The 6,267-nt window shown below is 42.9% G+C and overlaps 1 protein-coding gene across 2 annotated transcripts in view; it reads left to right on the top strand.

Moving 5' to 3' along the window:
* Nucleotides 1–284: 284 nt before the first annotated feature.
* Nucleotides 285–6,267, top strand: part of MRTFB (myocardin related transcription factor B) — a 74,400-nt gene continuing 68,417 nt past the window's right edge. For both annotated transcript variants that reach the window (XM_068423731.1, XM_068423730.1), the window contains exons 1-2: nucleotides 285–369; nucleotides 3,658–3,702. The gene's annotated coding sequence lies outside the window, so the exon portion shown is untranslated. The remainder of the gene's footprint in view (nucleotides 370–3,657; nucleotides 3,703–6,267) is intronic.

The raw sequence follows: 6,267 nt of genomic DNA, 5'->3' as shown, positions 1-6,267 counted from the left end.
GGGGCATGGTTTACCCCAGGCCCTGCGGCACGGTCCCCCGATAACATTTTCGGGGCAGCCCCCTCGGCGCCTGGAGGGCAGCCGGAACAGGCAGCAGAGCGACCGTCCCCGCTCACCCGCCCGTCCGCCCCCTCTGCTGCCCTCCTGCGAGGGGACGAGGCGGGGCGCAAGTACCCGGATGCAGCCGCCCCCTTCCCGCCTCCTCACCCCCCGCCTCCCACGTGTGTGAGGCGGCCGCAGAGCGCCAGCGCGCGCCCGGTCACCCCGCCCCCGCCCGCGGGCCAACTGCCGGGGCGCGCGCCCGAGGGCGGTCTCGGCCGCAGAGCTCGCGAGAGGACATGTCCGCGGCGGCGGCGGCGGCGAGCGAGGGTGAGCGAGGGAGCGAGCGGGGGGCGGACGGTGCCGCCGCTCGGCCGGGCTCCTCCACGCGGGGTCCGCGGGGGAGCGCGTGTCACGTGACGGGCGGGGCGGCGGTGGCCCGACCCCGCGGGCGCGGCACGGGAGCAGCGCTGCAGCGGTGCCGCGCCCGCGGGGTCGGGCCGGCCGCCTCCGCCGCCGCGGAGGGGACGGAGGGCGGTGAGCGGCAGCCGCGAGCCAACTGCTGCCCTCCGGCCCCTCGGTGGGCTGTCGCACGGCCCCGCCCGCCGGTGGCTGCCCGCTCGCGGCAGCCAGGGCCATCTTCAGGAGGCTGCGGCGTGTGGGAGGGCGCCTCGCCGCGCTGGCCCGGCGCCAGGAGGGGCGGCCGCCCGCTTGCCGCGCTGGTGAGGGCCGGGAGCGGCGGCCTCCCCCTCGCTGCCGGGGCAGGGCAGGATCCCCGCGGGGCCGGCTCCCGCGGACGTGGTGGTGGCGGCGACCCCGGGCCTCCCTGGGGGGGCTCCACCGCCCCGCAGGGCCGCGCAGGTGGGGTCAGCCCGGAGCGGGGGTGCTGGTGCCGGCACCTCGCGTCGTGGGCTGGGATGCGTCTCCCCTGGAGCTCTGCCCAGCTCGGCTCGTGCCGTGCTGCCGCCGGTAGATTTTCCTTCTGTTGCACTGCAGTCACGGATTTATTTTCTTTTATTATTATTTTTTTAGCAAGGCACACGAGCTCCTGCGTGAGGTACGGGGCCTGTGGGTAGAAAGGCATAACTGCAGGGCCTGGCCTTAAAAATACGTGTGCCGAAATGAACATTTTGAACATTTCCTTGTTCAAAGCAATGAAGTTGAGACCTCTGGCCTTGATCACCTAAATCATCCAACTACAGCGTAGGTTCACTTGCCTGTTAAAAGAGCAGCTGTGCTTAGACCAGGGACTGTTAAAGGGTTTGGGTTGTTATTTGTGAAATACACAGATTTTAGATGGCACTTGATTAATCAGCTTTGTATGTGAAGTAACAAGTGTATCTGCAGCATTTGTATGCGCAGATCTATATCTCAGATGCACATAAATCGGTTAACGCTTGTGAGGGTGACATGCTTCGGAATGGAGGGAGCAAGGTGAAGAGCTGTGCTGCAGTGCCCTTCCTCTGTGCCAGCAAATGCATTTGCCTTTATTCCATTTATATGTTTTTTGTAGTGGTTTCTAAGCATGCAGCGCAGAAAACTGCTGTTACGCTATCTCAGTGCAGTCGAGAGATAATAGTAGGACTTCATGGCTGCAGCGGCAATATAGCTGAAATAAAAACTACAGGATTTAAAATAAAGTGAATAATTTGCTTAATCATCAGGTAAATATCAGAAACTTATCCTTTCATGCATATTTCACAAACAGCACTGTGAAATCTCATAACTTTGCTGTCAATATGTCTAAAAGATTTAGACTAACATCAGTCACCTTTTAAGAAAAAAAAAACCAGCTTGCACCATACTGTGAGTACAGCATGTTCCAAAGTTCGTGTTTATGGGAAGGTGATTACACTGCTTCCTTACACTACATCTTTCCATTTATGATGGAAAAATGCCCAGGGTTTGAGTTAATTGATGTTTTAAAGCTCTCAACAAGGGCACAGCTGGCATTTCATAAGATTATTTTCTTAATGTTTGACATTTGATGTAGTTCCTTCCTGAAGTTTTCTTTCCTGTGTAATTAGTTAGGGCAAATTATGATTTTCTGGTATAACTTGCATTTAAAACTTGACAGAGTGCTGTCTGGTAATCACACCAGTTATGAAGAAAATAAAAACATCTGGAAGCTGAAAATCCTTAGTACATTACTGGAAGTGCGGAACAACTTTCACATTTTAGCTGTATTTGGAGAAATGTAGAAAACTGGACTTAATGGCACAGGTGAATTTTAGGAGCAGTCATACAGTAACATGAAAACCACCTTAATATTTACCGTTTTTAATTTGTGGGATTCTGTTGAATGAGTTATTTAAAAAAAGCTTTAAAGGTGGAGGTTAATATATAGATATTCAGCCCAATTTAGTGTTTATGTGCGTAAAATGTTCAATAAATTGGAGCGCTTGCTTGTTAGCCTAGAAATCAAATTAGATAATTGATGAAATTATGAATTAATATGATATTGGATAGGGAATATACTTAGTTGTGGCTTTGGTTTTTGGGGGTTTTTAAACAGCATTTAGATTAGTGATTAAATAACTATTGGAAGGAAGAGGGAATACCTTTTATCGTAGGCCATTTCTTTTTTTAGGCCTTTTTGGCGTTTCCGTCACGTAACCTCTTCCTCTTGTGTGTTTTGGTTTGGTTTTTTACATGTTTAATTTTTAACCTCTTTCTCTAATGTGTATAGAAGCCATAACATCAGCTTCAGCCTTTGGGCACACAAACCTTTAAGAGAAGAAAAAACCTCTCTGTTGGGATTCATCTCAGAACAAAAGCAACATTGTGTGGCTGAGCAATGTATGGGACTGTTTAGGTGATACCTATGGGTTCAAAGCCAAAACTGGAAAACCTCATTAATGTTGTATGAAACAGTATTTAATAAATGCCAGCCTTAAAGATAACTGTGATTTTTTTTTTTTTTAACTTTTCTAAATTCAGTATGCAGTAGGTTTCCGCTGACTTAATCATGTGTGTCTGCGTATGCATATATGTACACACATACTCTAAAATATACTAATAAATGAAATGTTGATGATAGAACAAATACGTTTGAATTGTTGTCGTAACAAAAAGCCAAAATGTGGTTGTGAACAGTTCCCTCTTCTTTTTCTTCATAAAGGTTCCTTCGAATTGTAATCTATTGAAAAATAAAATGTATTTGTTACTAAATGAAGTTACAGTGCATAGATATAATTGTCACTTAAACTTCCAAGTGTGAAGACATTCCAGCTGTAAGGAATTATGCAACCTGGGCTTGAAGGAGCTAGGACTGGTCTTATATATTGTAGTTGAGTTAAAAGGAGTGGGTGATGCACCTCTAGCACTATTATTTTTGCCAGAGGTAACTGGAAAGACAAATAATTAGTGTGTTGGAATTTGAGTAGTAATATGAAAGGTGCTAAAAATGAGCTTAGAGCATACTGAAATTAGTTTAAGGATTTTTAACTTAATAAGATACTTCAACATCACAAAACCGCAAAAACTGAGAAGGAGCAACTTGTATTTGTAAGGTTTTAATTTCTTAGGTGGAATAGAATAATAAACTTTTAAAATAAAGAATCCTTGTGACACTGTTGTGATTTTTGTTTCTCCTATCTTTGCTTTCCAATTGGCCAGAAATGTGCTGAAACAGACACTATAGAAGGAGGCTAGAAATACAAGGTAAGTGCTGTATCTTAAAACTTTCTACATACAGTTTTTTTGTAAAGCTGCTATTTTTTAGTGAGCGGTGTATCGCTTTGAATTGTGCTGGTTTTATAATCCTGTTAAAATGGAAGGTTTTCCAAGAGATATGTTCTCATACAAACAGGAATTTGAGGATATGTTGTACTTTTGTTACATAAGCTAAGAGCAAGTTATTGTGATGTTTTTGCTTTGCCGTTTGATATCTGCGTTTTTTAATCACCTCTTAGAATTTTGACTTAAATATTCTTATGTTGATTAAATAATATTTTCCTTTTTTTAAAGGACTGTCATGCTTGCAAGCCTTCACAGATTGTTTTAGGTGTTTTCTAAATAGTTTTGATAATGGTAGGTAAAACTTTAGCCTATATTGAATTTTGTTTATTTTTAACAATTATTCTGCAGTGACTCAGACTAGTACCACCATAGCACCAGAGCACTTAACAGACCAGCACTTCCAAAGTACCACCAGACCCAACGCGTTTTGATGAAATAAATCGAGTTATACATGAGGAGAGGAGACTTCTTTCTCGAAGGGAGTAACTAAGAATGTTTAATGGCTGCTGATAGAATTCTATTTCAGTAGGTACTAGGAAGGCACTCGAGCAGCTTAGTAAAATAAGGAACTTAGGTTATGTCAACTAAAACATTCTCAGTTTTGGAACCGTGTGCCTCTGATGTTCAGCTGGTACCGAAATGGTGGAAATTCTGATCCTGCCCCCTCCCTTTCCATCTTTTGTATGGGAAAAAGAGCTTTGTTAAGGGGATGGGAGGGGCTGTTTTATTTTCAGAATAACCAAGACAGAGCATCAACCTTAAAGCCTCCTTGATAATTTCTACTGAGGCCCCCCTAAGATGAAACAGAGCATTGGCTCCACCTCTACAGAAAAAGCCAATCACTGCACACAACTTTCACGGCTAAGAACTGCTCCAGAGAATGGAAGAACAGCAAGACGTACAAAACTTTCTGGATATACACAGAAGGTGGTATGTATCTGCGGCATTGATGTATTCCATGAAACTCCAGAACCATAGTGTTAGGCAAAAAATGAGCGACTGGAAACAAAGATAGGGGAGCTTCCTTTGACCCGAAGGTAAGGTGTGTTTTAGGGTTGCATTCAGGCTACATGAAGAAGAGCAGGTTTCATTAGACTTGGCAAACCAGTTCACTTCATGTCCTGGTTTAGTAAATCTGCAACCTTTGTTTCTTACTGTGAATATATCTGCTACTTTTTTAGCAGCATGCCTAAAAAAGAGATCAGCAACTGAAATTAAGCCTATTTGCAATTGACAGCCATGAGTGTTTCATGCTTGCTTCTTCAAATGAAATTATTCTATGCTGCATTGAGCATAGTGAACACATATTTCTGGCATTGTTTCTTAAGTATTTTTATCACCTGAAATTCAAGAGCCTAAATTGCATGATATTAATTATGGAATAAAACTTTTTCAAACTTTTCTTCTGTGGTAAAGATTGACAGCTGCTGTAAAACTACTCTTCAGTGTTGTTGAGGCTCTGTTGAAGCCACAGCCACAAAAACCTTCCATATCCTGAAACTTCAAAGCGAATGCGTGTTACAGAATTTATTAAATAGTGTTCGGATTACTGTTATTAAATCCAGATGTTAATATAACAGTTTTGCACTTGTGCAATAAACAATCTTTGTGATCGTTGACTCAGTAGACAGTATTTTAAGATTTTGTATTTGGGTACTTGGCTAAAGCCATTAATTAAGTGTTTGAAAACTGGCTTAAACCTGGGCATGACGCCAAAAGCAACAAAGTGAGAGAGAAGTCATAGTTAAGCTCATTTTTGATCTTCACACTGACTAGTGAAACACAAATGAACAAAACACTAAAAATAAAGACAAAAACCTCTGGTTTTCTGCCCTTTTCAAACTGTGATTTTATGAGATAATTAGCCCTAATTTATATCCCTGAAAAGGATGGACAATTGTATTTTTATTTCCACATTTTGTTTCTAATGTTAGAAGTCTGCTGGAAGGCTAGGGAACAGTTGCTGAAAACTTGATTAAAAATTCTAGAGACATTAAAATTAGTTTGCCAGTCATTCTTTATTATAAATGTAAAAGGGGTAGCTCATAAAAATTCAGCAGAGAAACTTGTTAAAATAGAGTTCAAATTGTTAGTGTATTCCAGTAAAGTCCAGTTAATACCCATAAATGATTCTTAAGTCTCATGAAGTGGTAAGTTTCTCAATATTTCCTATACAAAAAAAAATTATAGAGACATAGAATTCCAGCTGCTGACATACTGTCTAATTACATTTCTGGTATAATCCTTTGTGTTCCCCTTTTTTAAAAATGAAAATGTATTGTTTGGTAAAGTTGTAATCCAGCAAAGCTTTAAGCATGTGTTTATGAGACTAAATGGGTCGCATAAAGTCAGAACACATGCTTAAAGCTTTTCAGGATTTAGAACCACATGTTAGTGCAGCTTTAGGAAAGTAATGGTTGTGACTTAACACGAGCAAAGAAATCTGTGTATGAGTGTCATTGTGGTGGATGTATCCCTTCTTGCATC

Source organism: Nyctibius grandis, chromosome Z (assembly GCF_013368605.1).
Source record: "Nyctibius grandis isolate bNycGra1 chromosome Z, bNycGra1.pri, whole genome shotgun sequence".
Taxonomy (NCBI): domain Eukaryota; kingdom Metazoa; phylum Chordata; class Aves; order Nyctibiiformes; family Nyctibiidae; genus Nyctibius; species Nyctibius grandis.
This window is presented reverse-complemented; position numbering and strand designations above follow the sequence as displayed.